The 15,715-nt window shown below is 42.4% G+C and overlaps 1 long non-coding RNA gene across 3 annotated transcripts in view; it reads right to left on the reverse strand.

Annotated features, from left to right (window-relative positions):
- The window catches only part of Gm30676, a 37,029-nt gene extending 26,419 nt beyond the window's left edge, over positions 1-10,610 (reverse strand). For all 3 annotated transcript variants that reach the window (XR_001779689.1, XR_001779688.1, XR_380235.2), the window contains exon 1: positions 10,526-10,610. This is a non-coding gene — a long non-coding RNA (predicted gene, 30676). The remainder of the gene's footprint in view (positions 1-10,525) is intronic.
- Positions 10,611-15,715: the final 5,105 nt, after the last annotated feature.

The following is a 15,715-nucleotide window of genomic DNA, read 5'->3' on the forward strand; positions in this document are numbered from 1 at the left end:
TTTTGGGCCTTCTTCTTCGGCCAGGAGGAGGTCCAAATACAAGATATCTGCGCACCTTCCCTGTAAGAGAGCTTGCCAGCAGAGAGTGCTCTGAGCACTGAAACTCAGAGGAGAGAATCTGTCTCCCAGGTCTGCTGATAGACGGTAACAGAATCACCAGAAGAACAATCTCTAAACAGAGTCAACTATAACTACTAACTCCAGAGATTACCAGATGGCGAAAGGTAAACGGAGGAATCTTACTAACAGGAACCAAGACCACTCACCATCACCAGAACCCAGCACACCCACTTCGCCCAGTCCAGGGAACCCCAACACACCTGAGAACCTAGACCTAGATTTAAAAGCATATCTCATGATGATGGTAGAGGACATCAAGAAGGACTTTAATAAATCACTTAAAGAAATACAGGAGAACACTGCTAAAGAGTTACAAGTCCTTAAAGAAAAACAGGAAAACACAATCAAACAGGTAGAAGTCCTTACAGAAAAAGAGGAAAAAACATACAAACAGGTGATGGAAATGAACAAAACCATACTAGACCTAAAAAGGGAAGTAGACACAATAAAGAAAACTCAAAGCGAGGCAACACTAGAGATAGAAACCCTAGGAAAGAAATCTGGAACCATAGATTTGAGCATCAGCAACAGAATACAAGAGATGGAAGAGAGAATCTCAGGTGCAGAAGATTCCATAGAGAACATCGGCACAACAATCAAAGAAAATGGAAAATGCAAAAAGATCCTAACTCAAAATATCCAGGAAATCCAGGACACAATAAGAAGACCAAACGTACGGATAATAGGAGTGGATGAGAATGAAGATTTTCAACTCAAAGGTCCAGCAAACATCTTCAACAAAATTATTGAAGAAAACTTCCCAAATCTAAAGAATGAGATGCATATGAACATACAAGAAGCCTACAGAACTCCAAATAGACTGGACCAGAAAAGAAATTCCTCCCGACACATAATAATCAGAACATCAAATGCACTAAATAAAGATAGAATACTAAAAGCAGTAAGGGAAAAAGGTCAAGTAACATATAAAGGCAAGCCTATCAGAATTACACCAGATTTTTCACCAGAGACTATGAAAGCCAGAAGAGCCTGGACAGATGTTATACAGACACTAAGAGAACACAAACTGCAGCCCAGGCTACTATACCCAGCCAAACTCTCAATTATCATAGAGGGAGAAACCAAAGTATTCCACGACAAAACCAAATTCACGCATTATCTCTCCACGAATCCAGCCCTTCAAAGGATAATAACAGAAAAAAACCAATACAAGAACGGGAACAACGCCCTAGAAAAAACAAGAAGGTAATCCCTCAACAAACCTAAAAGAAGACAGCCACAAGAACAGAATGCCACCTTTAACAACTAAAATAACAGGAAGCAACAATTACTTTTCCTTAATATCTCTTAACATCAATGGTCTCAACTCGCCAATAAAAAGACATAGACTAACAAACTGGCTACACAAACAAGACCCAACATTTTGCTGCTTACAGGAAACTCATCTCAGAGAAAAAGATAGACACTACCTCAGAATGAAAGGCTGGAAAACAATTTTCCAAGCAAATGGTATGAAGAAACAAGCAGGAGTAGCCATCCTAATATCTGATAAGATTGACTTCCAACCCAAAGTCATCAAAAAAGACAAGGAGGGACACTTCATTCTCATCAAAGGTAAAATCCTCCAAGAGGAACTCTCAATTCTGAATATCTATGCTCCAAATACAAGAGCAGCCACATTCACTAAAGAAACTTTAGTAAAGCTCAAAGCACACATTGCGCCTCACACAATAATAGTGGGAGACTTCAACACACCACTTTCACCAATGGACAGATCATGGAAACAGAAACTAAACAGGGACACACTGAAACTAACAGAAGTGATGAAACAAATGGATCTGACAGATATCTACAGAACATTTTTCCCTAAAACAAAAGGATATACCTTCTTCTCAGCACCTCATGGTACCTTCTCCAAAATTGACCACATAATAGGTCACAAATCAGGCCTCAACAGATTCAAAAATATTGAAATTGTCCCATGTATCCTATCAGATCACCATGCACTAAGGCTGATCTTCAATAACAAAATAAATAACAGAAAGCCAACATTCACATGGAAACTGAACAACACTCTTCTCAATGATACCTTGGTCAAGGAAGGAATAAAGAAAGAAATTAAAGACTTTTTAGAGTTTAATGAAAATGAAGCCACAACGTACCCAAACCTTTGGGACACAATGAAAGCATTTCTAAGAGGGAAACTCATAGCTATGAGTGCCTTCAAGAAAAAACGGGAGAGAGCACATACTAGCAGCTTGACAACACATCTAAAAGCTCTAGAAAAAAAGGAAGCAAATTCACCCAAGAGGAGTAGACGGCAGGAAATAATCAAACTCAGGGGTGAAATCAACCAAGTGGAAACAAGAAGAACTATTCAAAGAATTAACCAAACGAGGAGTTGGTTCTTTGAGAAAATCAACAAGATAGATAAACCCTTAGCTAGACTCACTAAAGGGCACAGGGACAAAATCCTAATTAACAAAATCAGAAATGAAAAGGGAGACATAACAACAGATCCTGAAGAAATCCAAAACACCATCAGATCCTTCTACAAAAGGCTATACTCAACAAAACTGGAAAACCTGGACGAAATGGACAAATTTCTGGACAGATACCAGGTACCAAAGTTGAATCAGGATCAAGTTGACCTTCTAAACAGTCCCATATCCCCTAAAGAAATAGAAGCAGTTATTAATAGTCTCCCAGCCAAAAAAAGCCCAGGACCAGACGGGTTTAGTGCAGAGTTCTATCAGACCTTCAAAGAAGATCTAACTCCAGTTCTGCACAAACTTTTTCACAAGATAGAAGTAGAAGGTATTCTACCCAACTCATTTTATGAAGCCACTATTACTCTGATACCTAAACCACAGAAAGATCCAACAAAGATAGAGAACTTCAGACCAATTTCTCTTATGAACATCGATGCAAAAATCCTTAATAAAATTCTCGCTAACCGAATCCAAGAACACATTAAAGCAATCATCCATCCTGACCAAGTAGGTTTTATTCCAGGGATGCAGGGATGGTTTAATATACGAAAATCCATCAATGTAATCCATTATATAAACAAACTCAAAGACAAAAACCACATGATCATCTCGTTAGATGCAGAAAAAGCATTTGACAAGATCCAACACCCATTCATGATAAAAGTTCTGGAAAGATCAGGAATTCAAGGCCAATACCTAAACATGATAAAAGCAATCTACAGCAAACCAGTAGCCAACATCAAAGTAAATGGAGAGAAGCTGGAAGCAATCCCACTAAAATCAGGGACTAGACAAGGCTGCCCACTTTCTCCCTACCTTTTCAACATAGTACTTGAAGTATTAGCCAGAGCAATTCGACAACAAAAGGAGATCAAGGGGATACAAATTGGAAAAGAGGAAGTCAAAATATCACTTTTTGCAGATGATATGATAGTATATATAAGTGACCCTAAAAATTCCAACAGAGAACTCCTAAACCTGATAAACAGCTTCGGTGAAGTAGCTGGATATAAAATTAACTCAAACAAGTCAATGGCCTTTCTCTACACAAAGAATAAACAGGCTGAGAAAGAAATTAGGGAAACAACACCCTTCTCAATAGCCACAAATAATATAAAATATCTCGGCGTGACTCTAACGAAGGAAGTGAAAGATCTGTATGATAAAAACTTCAAGTCCCTGAAGAAAGAAATTAAAGAAGATCTCAGAAGATGGAAAGATCTCCCATGCTCATGGATTGGCAGGACCAACATTGTAAAAATGGCTATCTTGCCAAAAGCAATCTACAGATTCAATGCAATCCCCATTAAAATTCCAACTCAATTCTTCAACGAATTAGAAGGAGCAATTTGCAAATTCATCTGGAATAACAAAAAACCGAGGATAGCAAAAACTCTTCTCAAGGATAAAAGAACCTCTGGTGGAATCACCATGCCTGACCTAAAGCTTTACTACAGAGCAATTGTGATAAAAACTGCATGGTACTGGTATAGAGACAGACAAGTGGACCAATGGAATAGAATTGAAGACCCAGAAATGAACCCACACACCTATGGTCACTTGATCTTCGACAAGGGAGCCAAAACCATCCAGTGGAAGAAAGACAGCATTTTCAACAATTGGTGCTGGCACAACTGGTTGTTATCATGTAGAAGAATGCGAATCGATCCATACTTATCTCCTTGTACTAAGGTCAAATCTAAGTGGATCAAGGAACTTCACATAAAACCAGAGACACTGAAACTTATAGAGGAGAAAGTGGGGAAAAGCCTTGAAGATATGGGCACAGGGGAAAAATTCCTGAACAGAACAGCAATGGCTTGTACTGTAAGATCGAGAATTGACAAATGGGACCTAATGAAACTCCAAAGTTTCTGCAAGGCAAAAGACACTGTCTATAAGACAAAAAGACCACCAACAGACTGGGAAAGGATCTTTACCTATCCTAAATCAGATAGGGGACTAATATCCAACATATATAAAGAACTCAAGAAGGTGGACCTCAGAAAATCAAATAACCCCCTTAAAAAATGGGGCTCAGAACTGAACAAAGAATTCTCACCTGAGGAATACCGAATGGCAGAGAAGCACCTGAAAAAATGTTCAACATCCTTAATCATCAGGGAAATGCAAATCAAAACAACCCTGAGATTCCACCTCACACCAGTGAGAATGGCTAAGATCAAAAATTCAGGTGACAGCAGATGCTGGCGAGGATGTGGAGAAAGAGGAACACTCCTCCATTGTTGGTGGGATTGCAGGCTTGTACAACCACTCTGGAAATCAGTCTGGCGGTTCCTCAGAAAATTGGACATAGTACTACCGGAGGATCCAGCAATACCTCTCCTGGGCATATATCCAGAAGAAGCCCCAACTGGTAAGAAGGACACATGCTCCACTATGTTCATAGCAGCCTTATTTATAATAGCCAGAAACTGGAAAGAACCCAGATGCCCCTCAACAGAGGAATGGATACAGAAAATGTGGTACATCTACACAATGGAGTACTACTCAGCTATTAAAAAGAATGAATTTATGAAATTCCTAGCCAAATGGATGGACCTGGAGAGCATCATCCTGAGTGAGGTAACACAATCACAAAGGAACTCACACAATATGTACTCACTGATAAGTGGATACTAGCCCAAAACCTAGGATACCCACGATATAAGATACAATTTCCTAAACACATGAAACTCAAGAAAAATGAAGACTGAAGTGTGGACACTATGCCCCTCCTTAGAAGTGGGAACAAAACACCCATGGAAGGAGTTACAGAAACAAAGTTTGGAGCTGAGATGAAAGGATGGACCATGTAGAGACTGCCATATCCAGGGATCCACCCCATAATCAGCATCCAAACGCTGACACCATTGCATATACTAGCAAGATTTTATCGAAAGGACCCAGATGTAGCTGTCTCTTGTGAGACTATGCCGGGGCCTAGCAAACACAGAAGTGGATGCTCACAGTCAGCTAATGGATGGATCACAGGGCTCCCAATGGAGGAGCTAGAGAAAGTACCCAAGGAGCTAAAGGGATCTTCAACCCTATAGGTGGAACAACATTATGAACTAACCAGTACCCCTGAGCTCTTGACTCTAGCTGCATATGTATCAAAAGATGGCCTAGTCGGCCATCACTGGAAAGAGAGGCCCATTGGACACGCAGACTTTGAGTGCCCCGGTACAGGGGAACGCCAGGGCCAAAGGGGGGGAGTGGGTGGGTAGGGGAGTGGGGGTGGGTGGGTAAGGGGGACTTTTGGTATAGCATTGGAAATGTAAATGAGCTAAATACCTAATAAAAAATGGAAAAAAAAAAAAAAAAAAAAAAGAAATGAGTAACAAATTTAATTGCATCAATAAAAGGATTATTGAAAAATACCAACTTTTGAAAACAAAACTTTCAATTTTCTTTTTCCAGAACCCCTATTTCTGATAGAATAGTTCCTTTAAAATTATTTTGAATCCTATGGGCAGAGATGGAGAAGACTTTGTGAATTTTAGTTAGCTCTTGGAGCAAACGGCAGGTACATTATTATCTTAAAATGCAAATGATGGTTGATCCGTGTTTAAAGCATGTCCATGCATCAGTAGCTTTGCCTGCCACAGGGGAGCCACAGTAGGAATGCTTAAAACTATTAATGAAACCACCATTTCATCTGAAGTAAAAGAATCCAATGTGTTTCTATTACATCTGTTTCTATCGCTCAAACCCCTGGAAGTGTTTGTGTTCTTGTAAGCACATAGCATTTTAAAACCGGAAATAAACAAAAATGTCTTTGCCAGGTATAACAATCTTAAAACTGGTGGGAAAGTGTAATGAAAAGAACGAGCAAAATCTATGAAAACTTTATGGAACACATTACCGAAATAGTGCACCAGGTTCTTCTAGGTGACAGGCAAAAATAAGTAAAACAAATAAATAGGCTTTGATACATGTTTTAATTGACACCAAGCTGAAATCATAAGTCTACTATTGCTTGCTCAGTTTACCTTGTTGGCTGTTGTTGTGAGCATACACACACACACACCCACACACACACACATACACACACATACACATACACACACACACATACACATACACACACACACACACACACACACACACAGACACACAGACACACAGACACACACACACACACACACACACACACACACACACATACTTTGTTCATGTCATCCTTCACAGTTTTCTCTCATTTGTATTTGGAAATCAGTACTTAAATCTGGTATGGCCATTTCAACAGTTCAGTTTCCCCAGGCAGCTACAATACCAGCTCTTTCTCCCTGTGCTCAGGGAAACGAACCAGGATCCTTGGGAGCTCCTACAGCAAAGACATCTAATTAAAGCACCACCAAGAAAACACACAATGTTTTACTGTACACCACAGTGCCCACTAAGTGGTGTACGCCCACAGTGCCCACTAAGTGTACCCACACAGTGCCCCCACAGTGGGGTTGAGCTAAAGGCTGGAGCACTGAATAAAATGACAGGGGACATACTTTCTAAATAGGAGTCTGCACCTGGGTCAGAATCCCCATAAGTCCTGCTCAATCCATTTCTCAGCTTAGCAGCAGTAAACACTTGGCAAAGCCCCAGAAAGCCAACACTCATGGCTTCCTTTGGCACAGATGGTTATCAGCACTCAAGGACCTCTCCAGTCTTAACTCCTGGTAATGACACTCTGTTTAGATAGCATCTGGGGATTAACTGGCAAGAAGCTGTCTCCTGATACTGGTTTCTTCTGTCCACGGTTGACAAGAGAATGCCACACCCACCACTTCTCAGTGCTGTTCTGGAGCTGAGAGAGGCCAGCAGACAGGCCTCCATCATCCTGCTGCTGTGCACTTGTCCTTCCCAGGGACTAGAATTGCAGTTAGAAAGGAAAACAATGGCCTTCAGTGCCACGGTGGAGATTGGTAATGGGAGGAAATGGCAGAGACACGGGAAACTGGGAGAGTGGCTTTCTTACACAAACAAGCCCAGGGAGAAACAAGACTAGAGAAACAAAGGTGAAGCTGGAGGAAACAGCCTAGGCCACAGGAGAGTGTGGTCAGTAGAGAGGGCAAAGCTACACATTGTTTCTTTGTGCAGGTGGCAACTCTGGGTGGCCCAGTATCCCTAGGCTGCTGGAGTACAAGACAATGGAGAGGTGGTTTTTTTTTGTTGTTGTTGTGTGTCTTTGTTTGTTTGCTTGATTTAACAAGTCATTCTCAACTCCTAAACCTGATAACTTCAGTGAAGTAGCTGGATATACAATTAACTCAAACAAATCAGTGGCCTTTCTCTACTCTAAGGATAAACAGGCTGAGAAAGAAGTTAGAGAAACAATAGTCACAATAGTCACAAACAATATAAAATACCTTGGTGTGACTCTAAGCAAGTGAAAGATCTGTATGACAAGAACTTCAAGTCTCTGAAGAAGGAAATCAAAGATCTCAGAAGATGAAAAGATATCCCATGATCATGGATTGGCAGGATTAATATAGTCAAAATGGCTATCTTGCCAAAAGCAATCTACAGATTCAATGTAATCCCCATCAAAATTCCAACTCAATTCTTCACCGAGTTAGAAAGGGCAATTTGCAAATTTATCTGGAATAACAAAAAACCTAGGATAGCAAAAACTCTTCTCAACAATAAAAGAACCTCTGGTGGAATCACCATCCCTGACCTCAAGCTCTACTACAGAGCAATTGTGATAAAATTGCATGGTACTGGTACAGTGACAGACAGGTAGATCAATGGAATAGATTGAAGACGCAGAAATGAACACACAATCCTATGGTCACTTGATTTTTGACAAAGGAGCTAAAACCATCCAGTGGAAAAAAGACAGCATTTTCAACAAATGGTTCTGGCTCAAATGGCAGTTAGCATGTAGAAGAATTCAAATTGATCCATTCTAATCTCCTTATACAAAGCTCAAGTCTAAGTGGATCAAGGAACTCCACATAAAACCAGAGACACTGAAACTTATAGAGGAGAAAGTGGGGAAGAGCCTCGAAGATATGGGCACAGGGGAAAAAATTCCTGAACAGAACACCAATGGCTTGTGCTGTAAGATCGAGAATCGACAAATTGCAAAGCTTCTGTAAGGCAAAGGACACTGTCAATAAGACAAAACGGCAATCAACAGATTGGGAAAAGATCTTTACCAATCCTAAATCCAAAAGGGGCTAATATCCAATATATATAAAGAACTCAAGAAGTTGGACTTCAGAAAACCAAGTAACCCTATTAAAAATGGGGTACAGAGATAAACAAAGAATTCTCAACTGAGGAAAACCAAATGACTGAGAAGCACCTAAAAAAATGTTCAACATCCTTAATCATCAGGGAAATGCAAATCAAGATAACCTTGAGATTCCACCTCACACCAGTCAGAATGGCTAAGATCAAAAACTCAGGTGACAGCAGATGCTGGCGAGGGTGTGGAGAAAGAAGAACACTCTTCCATTGATGGTGGAATTGTAAGCTGGAACAACCACTCTGGAAATCAGTCTGACGGTTCCTGAGAAAATTGGACGTAGTATTTACTACCTGAGGATCCAACAATATACCCAGAAGATGTTCCAACTTGTAATGCTCCACATGCTTCACTACGTTCATAGCAGCCTTATTTATAATAGCCAGAAGCTGGAAAGAACCCAGATGTCCCTCAACAGAGAAATGGATACAACAGAATACCATGCAGCTATTAAAAATAATGAATTTATGAAATTCAAATGGATGGATCTGGCAGATATCATCTTGAGTGAGGTAATCCAATAAACAAAGACCACACATGATATGCACACCGTGATAAGTGGATATTAGACCAGAAGCTCAGAATACTCAAGATACAATTAGCAAAATACATGAAACTCATGAAGGAAGACTAAAATATGGATACTTCAATCCTTCTTAGAAGGGGGAACATAATACCCATGGAAGGAGTTACAGAGACAAAGTGTGGAGCAGAGACTGAAGGAATGACCACCCAGAGACTGCCCTACCTGGGGATCCATCCTATAAACAACTACGAAAACCAGACACTATTGCAGATACCAACAAGATTTTTCTGACTGGAACCTGATATAGCTGTCTCCTGAGAGGCTTTGCCAATGCCTGGCAAATACAGAAGTAGATGCTCACAGCCGTCCATTGGATGGAGCACGGGGTCCCCAATGAAGGAGCTAGAGAAAGCACCCAAAGATCTGAAGGGGTTTGCTGCCCTATAGGAGGAACAATATGAACTAACCAGTAACCCCAGAGCTCCCTGGGACTAAACCACCAATCAAAGAAAACCCATGGTGGGACTTGTGTCTCTTGGTGAATATGTAGCAGAGGATGGCCTAGTTGGTTATCAATGGGAGGAGAGGTCCTTGGTCTTGTGAAGGTTGCATGCCCCAGTACAGGGAATGTCAGGGCAGGAAGCTGGAGTGGGTAGGTTGGGGAGCAGGGTGAATGGGGAGGTCACAGCTACTAACTTATAAAGGCTTACAGACTCTACCTCCCTCCAGGGTTATTTCTCTTCAGGTAGCTCTAATAGAAGACCCCACACTCACCTTCCAATCATGCCAGCCTCTTAATATTTCCAGTCTTCTTCCTCGACCAAATACTGACCACTCCCTATCTCACTCCTGCACTGAAACTTTAGAGGAACTATTACCTCATCCTTCACACATACAGGAGGGTACATTGCCTCATGCCATCTATACCTGGTCTACAGATGGCAGCTCCTTTTTACATGAAGGGGCCAGAAGTGCTGGCTATGCCATAGTATCAGACACCGAGGTGTAGAAGCACAGGCCCTTCCTGCTCCTACCACCAATAAATAGGCTGAACTAATAGCCCTCACCTGTGCCTTTCAACTGGCACAGGGAAAATCCCTCAACATCTACACAGGTTCCAAATATCCTCCTATCCCTCCCTACTATCTGGAAGGAGTGCGGGTTACTTACCACAAAAGGAGGATCAGTAACTAATGCAAACCAAATTATGGCTATGCTAAAGGCCTCCCATCTCCCCACAGCTATTGGGATTGTCCACTCTAGATCCCACCAGACAGAAGATTCTATTGTCTCCAAGGGAAACAAACAAGATGACAAGGCAGCCAGAGCTGTAGCCCTTAGGGGCCTAGACTTGTCTCATCCTCCCTAGGACATTTTTACACTACAACCTCCACTTTCACCCCCTGACACCCACCAAACTCTGTCCTATCCTCACCAACTCTTTCATCCTAACAACCAAGCAATGTCTTTTTTTTTTTTTTTTTTTGTCAAGACCCACCTACAGCCTACTTCTGAGGACCTAAGCTTTTTAAAATCTATCACTGTGTCTTGCAAAATCTGTCAGATATCTGTCTCCAACTCAAGGTATTGTAGCACCCCTTTTCCTACCCATCAGGCTAGAGGTTCCCTTCCTGGAACTGACTGGCAACTTGACTTTACCCACATTCCCACTGTCAGACTTGCCAAGTACCTCCTGGTCCTGGTGGACACCTTCTCAGGGTGGGTAGAGGCATTTCCCACAACTAACAAAAGGGCTCAGACAGTCTCTGAGCTCTTCCTCTGAGAGATCATCAGAGGAGATCATCACTGGTTTGGTGTCCCATTCTCTCTCCAATCAGACAATAGTCCTGAATTTACTTCCCAAGTTTCTCAAATTCTATCTAAGGCCCTAGACATCCCCTGGCATTTTCATATCCCCTACCACCCTCAATCTTCAGGTAAGGTAGGAAGAATAGCCTTTCTTTACAAACCATTCTTGTTAAGCTGTCACAAGAACATCACCTTGACTGGGTAAAACTCCTACCTCTGGCTCTTTTCAGGCTACAAGCTCTCCCCAAGTGACCTCTCCTCATCCTTTGAACTCATGTATGGACATCCAGTCCTAACTCCTGGTCTTTCACCTAAATGCTCTCCCCTCCCAGACCATATGCTCAGCCCATTACTTTATCACCTCCATTCTCCCATATGGAACTTTGCTGACCACCATATACCGCAGCCATACACTGTCTCCTGCCCACTGCCTGTCAACACTGGAGATAAAGTCCTTCTATCCCCTCCAGATTATCAGCCCTCACCCTTCTCTCCCAAATGGCAGGGCCCTTTTAAAGTAATCCTTGTGATGCCCACAGCTGCTAAACTCCAGGGACTTTCTCATTCAGTCCATCTGTCTCACCTCAAACCTTTCATTCCTCCACCTAAAAATGACTCGTCTTCATACACATCGACCCTATCAGGACTATGCTCTGTTAAGTTCTGAGGATACATATGCTAGGATCACAGACCAATCCTTTCTTCTATCAACACTGCAAGACACTCTTTTTCTACATACAAGACCCCTAGAATTCCAGGTAGGAGACAGCAGTTGTTGAAACAGATCCTTTGGCAGCTGTGGTGCTTCAGAACCGATAGGGGCTAGCTGTCCTGACAGTTAAAGAAGGTGGTCTTTGCCTGTTCCTTCAAGAAAAATGCTGTTCCTACATCAATCACTCTGGGATAGTAAGAAACAAAATCCATGAGCTACAGTCAGAAATAAAGAACTTCAGGGATCATGAGACCTCCATTTCTGAGATTTTTTCGAAAATCCTCTATTGAAGTGGATACTCCCTTTCATAACACCTTTTCTAGTCATCTTCCTGGCATTATTATTTGCTCCCTGCATCATTAATCTTGTTTCTACATTCCTTCAATGACAAATACAAAAAAATTTCTAACCAAAATATTAATCAGCTCCTGTAACAGGATTATCAGCAGCTGCCAGAGAAGAGCCACTGATCCCAATGGTGAAAGTCAGCTACACCCCAAAATTGACGATGCCCCTAGACAACAGGAAGCAGCTTAAGAGACACAGCGCCCTCATTCCCTTTTCACCTTAGGCTTCCTGCTCCCTATCTTTTCCTTCTCTTTATAATAACAAGAAGGGAGGTATGTTGGCATCAGGTCTTCTGAAATCTGTGATATCACATAGGTGACAGTGCAACCTACATACCTGTTGCCAACACAATGGCCACCATATTCCCAGAATCCATTGACCTCACCTCCCACCTTTACTTGTGACCACGTCACCACCCATATATATATATATATATATATATATATATATATGGGATATATATATGGGATATATATATATATACATATATATATATATATCCCTCTCTCTCTTCTCCCCTTCTCTTTCTGCAGCCACTTCCTTGTCCCCTCTTTCTCCTAATAAACCTCTTAACAGGTGGAACTGCTTTGGCCTGGTGTGTGTTCAGAGTTGCACCGATATTCTAACACATCACTATCTGACTCTCTCTCTTTTATTTCTGGCCTGTAAGCTGCACTCTGGGTAAACGGGTCCCATGGAAAACCCTAAGTGACCCAGGCAACATGAAGCAAAATCTTTCTATAAGGAAAGATTAGGCTTTAACATTGTGAAGGCCACTGAGAAGGGAAGTGCTTGACCACTGCAAACTCACAAGACCTTTAGCCTTCCCTTCCCTTCCCTTCCCTTCCCTTCCCTTCCCTTCCCTTCCCTTCCCTTCCCTTCCCTTCCCTTCCCTTCCCTTCCCTTCCCTTCCCTTCCCTTCCCTTCCCTTCCCTTCCCTTCCCCCATCACATTTCTTTCCAGACTGCTCCTTATCAGTGAACTCCACCCCATTCTACCAAGTTAGCTTTTTGCCTGGAAAATAGAGAACTGTTTTTATTGCCTTATCAGTGTCCCAGGAAAGGGGAAAGGAGCTCTGGTGGCTATCTGCACCTTGCCTGGAGACAATGAAATGCTGAAAGCAGGCTCCTGAGCCAGGAACTGTCCCTTCAGGCCCACAGAGTGTCTGCAAGGACCCAGAGGGAGGGGCTGGAAGAGGCACTGGGCTTAGACTGTGAAAACAGAATAGACCTTGGGGTGGGTTGGTAGGAGCAGGAAGGGTGTGGGCAGGATCTTAACACAGCTGCTCCTGCCTCCTATCCTCACAGCCTTTGATCAGTGGGCAAATGGCATTTTGTGCCCTGAGATAAATGCCTGGTCAGAGGGTGTGGGTGGCTACTGAGAAGGATAAGGATTAAACATGAAGGTGTTTTGTAGCCTGTCTTAAGGATATATGTGTTTTAAACTTGGGACCAGGGATGTTGAAGCTAGATGAGAACAGGTTTTCGCCACACGTGGGTTCACTCAGTCACCAAACATTTGCTTTGAGTGTAGTGAATCCCAGGCACCATGCTACACATGGCAGCAGGTATGTTGGAGCAATGCGCAAGCTGCTTCCAGTCTGGAAGGGTGATCTGAAAAGAGAGGTTATTGAGATGTCAGAGATTGCAGTAGTAAGAGGTGGATACTGTTTTGGGCTTTAGCATTTTTCCTTTCTCAAATCTGGTATTTGATATACCCGCTCCCTCTTTCCCACTTGAGATGTTCATCTTTCAGCTGAAAGTCATTGGTAAAGCCGGGGTTTACCAGGCTTTGGAACTGTATGGAGATGGGAGATGGGATTAGAAAAACAGAGGGAAACATCTGCTTAGTCTAATAGCAAACTAAGGCTCCTGTTCAAGCAATCAGAACTCCCAAAGGGACAATGGAGAGAGGTGCTGCCACAGGGCAGGAAGGAGATGTTGAATAGAATAAAGAGAGAGACACACTCCAGGCCAGGTGATGGTGGCGATTACGGACAATGCATACCCCTTGTAGAAGGCCTTGGCAGTAGATGCCATGGAACTTCCATGATACCAGATGATGCTGGGAAGCATGGGAAGAATAGAAAGAATATCTTGGGGAAAAAGAATATAACAAAAACCCAGTGGCAAAAATGATTACATCTACTGAGAAACAAAACATTTCACCTCAGAATGGATGGAGGGGTAGTGCGTATGCATGTGTATGGGAGAAGTCAGCTGGAGCCATACCTAACAGACTTTTGAATGCAAATGCGGGCATTGAAACCTTTGGTTAAGCCACAGTTATTCCTTTACCAAATGAGGACTTAGGGTTTGAATGTAATGTGAATTGGCCCCCCCAGGCGATGTGATGTATTTGAACCCTAGTCTACAGCTGGCAGTGCTGCTTTAGGCAATTGTGGAACCTCAGGATGTGGGATCTCGATAGCAGAGGTAGGTCAGTGGGGTTAAGACTTTGAAGAGTGTACCTACCTCTCTTCCAGTCTGAGCTCCATGCTTCCCCACTATTTGAACAGGGCTAGTCTCTCTGTTCGCAGGCTTCTGTAGACATGGGTTCCATGCTAGGATGGATGGGGCCTTTGAATCTCTGGTTCAAGATAAGTCCTCTGTCTTTTTGTCATTTGTGTCATAGCAGCAAGAATACTGAATACAACCACAAAACTTGATTCTCCCATAGTCCGGAAAAATCCTCCAGGTGTTGTTTTGATACCCTTTCTTCTTAGTCTCTCTCTCTCTCTCTCTCTCTCTCTCTCTCTCTCTCTCTCTCTCTCTCTCTCACACACACACACACAGCTTGGGAGCAATACCCTATAAACTTAATAATAGCATGACCATGCTCTGACACTCTAGGCAAAGAACCTTTTCGCAACTACTCATAAACTCATGCAGCAAGTTCTGTCTGAAGGGGAACATATTTTCAAGCCTTATTCCAGGTATGAGTGGATTAGTGCATTGAACCAAAATGATCATTTTTACCCCACTCCCCCCACCCCCCAGGTGCTTGGCATTTGGGGAAAGAAGCAGCCAACAATAGGAAGTCAGAGCTGTAGAGAATAAATAGTACAGGGTAAGAAAAAAAAATCAAGAGATGGTGCCTATGTGTTGGTTCCTATAGGTCAGTCCCTGAAGGCCTTTTTGAGAGGTAAGTAATCTTTATGCAGCAACTGACTGAACTGAAAAGAATTCAAGACAGGCCGGGCAGTGGTGGTGCACGCCTTTATTCCCAACACTTGGGAGGCAGAGGAAGGCGGGTTTCTGAGTTTGAGGCTAGCCTGGTCTACAGAGTGAGTTCCAGGACAGCCAGGGGAACACAGAGAAAACCTGTCTCAAAAAACCAAAAAAGAAAAAAAAAAGAATTCAAGACAGAAGATGATGTCAGTAATGTGGTGGGCCTGTCCACAGACATGTAAAGATGAAGATATGGCCAGGCCACAGTCAGTTATGCTTCCTTATCCTGGAAACAAATCTCTCGTGCGTCAGTGTGCTTCC

The sequence above is a fragment of the Mus musculus genome, chromosome 10, assembly GCF_000001635.26.
Source record: "Mus musculus strain C57BL/6J chromosome 10, GRCm38.p6 C57BL/6J".
NCBI classification, from domain to species: domain Eukaryota; kingdom Metazoa; phylum Chordata; class Mammalia; order Rodentia; family Muridae; genus Mus; species Mus musculus.